The sequence below is a fragment of the Rhipicephalus microplus genome, chromosome 2 (genome assembly GCF_043290135.1).
Source record: "Rhipicephalus microplus isolate Deutch F79 chromosome 2, USDA_Rmic, whole genome shotgun sequence".
Classification (NCBI taxonomy): Eukaryota; Metazoa; Arthropoda; class Arachnida; order Ixodida; family Ixodidae; genus Rhipicephalus; species Rhipicephalus microplus.
This window is the reverse complement of record NC_134701.1, coordinates 233,300,400-233,302,768: the sequence shown is the minus strand read 5'-3', so window position 1 is coordinate 233,302,768 and position 2,369 is coordinate 233,300,400. Positions and strand designations below refer to the sequence as shown.

At 43.9% G+C, this 2,369-nt stretch overlaps 1 long non-coding RNA gene across 1 annotated transcript; it reads right to left on the bottom strand.

Moving 5' to 3' along the window:
* Positions 1-792: 792 nt before the first annotated feature.
* On the bottom strand, positions 793-1,659 carry LOC142787538 (uncharacterized). Its single transcript, XR_012889257.1, has 3 exons — positions 1,562-1,659; positions 1,393-1,506; positions 793-1,094 (listed from the first exon to the last, which is right to left on the bottom strand). It is a non-coding gene; the product is annotated as an uncharacterized LOC142787538 (long non-coding RNA).
* Positions 1,660-2,369: the final 710 nt, after the last annotated feature.

Genomic DNA, 2,369 nt, shown 5'->3' with positions numbered 1-2,369 from the left:
GCAGGCAGCACCTTCGCATACACCATTGCCGTGATAGCAATCGAAACTGATGCACTGAGGACCTGAGTTGCTCTGCTGACCTTCATATTAGAAAAAGGTTTCTGATGAACGTGCCGTTCAGTCAACTTTGGAGCCAATCGCAACCGCAACTCATGTGAGGATTGGTAAAGGCTTACAATGTGCGACCAGTTAACGATGTCATCCCCAATGTATAACTTGTGTGCTTGGACATTATTGTGCATTGTTTTAATTAAATGCGTAACATCAAAAATGTAATATACCCGCTCACCATTAACTTAAAAAAAAAAGCTTTGCTACAGTCACTCTTAGTTGGTTAGCGAGACATACATTTGAACTGCCCTGGTCACAAATGACTGCTTTCACTGCAATATTAATGCTCCTAAGCTCCACAATGAGTGACACCAGCAAGTTATGCATAACAGATGATGGTGTTGATGTGTGCCCTATAGTAAAAGCAACCGGTTGAACCCACTTTCTCGAAACGCCAACAAGAAGAAAAACCAGTGCTCGATCAGCGATGGTTGAAGTGCGATGAGTGCCATCATCTGTAAAACCCTGGACAACGTCTCTTGCAGCATCCTAGTACAAATTCTTTTTGAGTGCTATTTCGTCGAAAACTAAAGCGCACACTCGGTCCCGTTCATTCCAAGCTTGACTATTTGTTGCAATGGAAGAAAGAATTCCTGGAGTTATGCCTGGAGTCATCCTTACATTAGCTAGCCACTTCCTTAATGAACGCCGGGAGGGCTAAGAAAAATATGGAGCCAGAAATCGGTATGCTCGCGGACCTCGGAAGTTTACGTGAAGAGCGAATTTCTTGAACCACACGGGAAACCGCTTGCCCTTGCGTTTGGGCCTCAAGCGAACATGTGCAGAAAGAAGTTTAAAAACCTCCTCGGTGACGTGTGGTCGGATAACTTCAAGGGCCTTTGAAGTCGATGACGGTGCTTGGTGAGGCTGTCTCCGCAGTCTTTTGATAGTTTTCCGCTGTGCTGCTACTTTGGCTTGCAGATGTTTAATGGTTTGCTTGTACTTCATTGATGGAGACATTGTAGCTGGCACACAGGAACGCACTGCAATAAACAAAAAAATGGATGTAAAAGCGAAGAACAACTAATGCCATACGAGCACTTTCCTCGCTCTTTCAGACCCAAGGTGCACAACTTTCTGTGGTGCAAAGTTTTCGATTCCACTACCTAAAAACAAGTCATTCACAATGTTGACAATGCACAAAAAAAAAATAAAAATCACTGAGAGCCCACCCTTACATTTTGTAAGTGCACACGTAGTGTCCTTTTGAGGATAGTTTCCTCAGAATGTCCTAAACATAAAATAGCACATTAAAAACAGCTGCAATAAAAGCATAGTCACCATTTTTTCTAGGGCACTCAGGCGTGGAGCTGTTGGCGGAGACGTCTTCTGGAGGGTTTTGTGAAGCTTGTTCAGTGCCTCGGACAGTGCTCTCGGAACAATCTTGCGAGCGGCCTGCGGAAGTCTCTATATCAATCCACTCTGGTGTTGAAGTGAACATACAACTTACCGGTCACACAAGTTCCTTTTGTGACAGCTGAATGACTGGTCAAGGTTTTCTCCGGCAAGACGAAGTCAGTGGAAATTCTTTCACCAGCTATAAGGGAGCTGCCACCTGCAGAGGTTTGGTCAACAGTCAATTTCGGTAAAAAAAAAAGAAATCGCGACACTGAACGCACCCTGTTCATCGGGGCACCTCAACGTGTGGGAGCCGCGTTTTGAAGCCTCTACCGCAGGTCCTGAAGAAATGAAATTACGACAATGTATCAGTAAGAGGCTTAAAATAACACAAACTGAAGCTCATCCGCACCTTGCAGTGCAGCTTCTGCAGCCATGTCACAGTCACTACTTGAAGCGACGCTCAGAGAACCTGCATATATGCGCAGTTGGTACAAGTTACGAAGCTTGTAGCATGGGGAAACTTAAACAGCTCTTTCAAACGCATAAATTGGTCGAACGTGGAAGAAAAGAGAAGGCACCAACTAGGAAACAAGTAAATTGTGATTTTTGGAATTATCAACAGTGGCAGCTTTCACTGATGAAAGGTATACGTACGTGTGCACTCAGGCTTGAAGATAACGTGAAATAGCCCTTTAAAGTCTTTTAAAACAACTTGCGCAGGTCAAGAGCATCAAAAAACGACAGAAATGTAAAGCTGCTGTTAGGAAGGTAATAGCCCACAATTCACAAAATTTAAGACTTTCCAAGTGTTACTTCTATAGTGAGGTTTCTCCATCGGCTACAAAGGTCTTCGCGGTTAACTGTCGCCACTAATTCAATACAAGTGGCTGCTATTGCACATATTTGAGTTTCAGTCA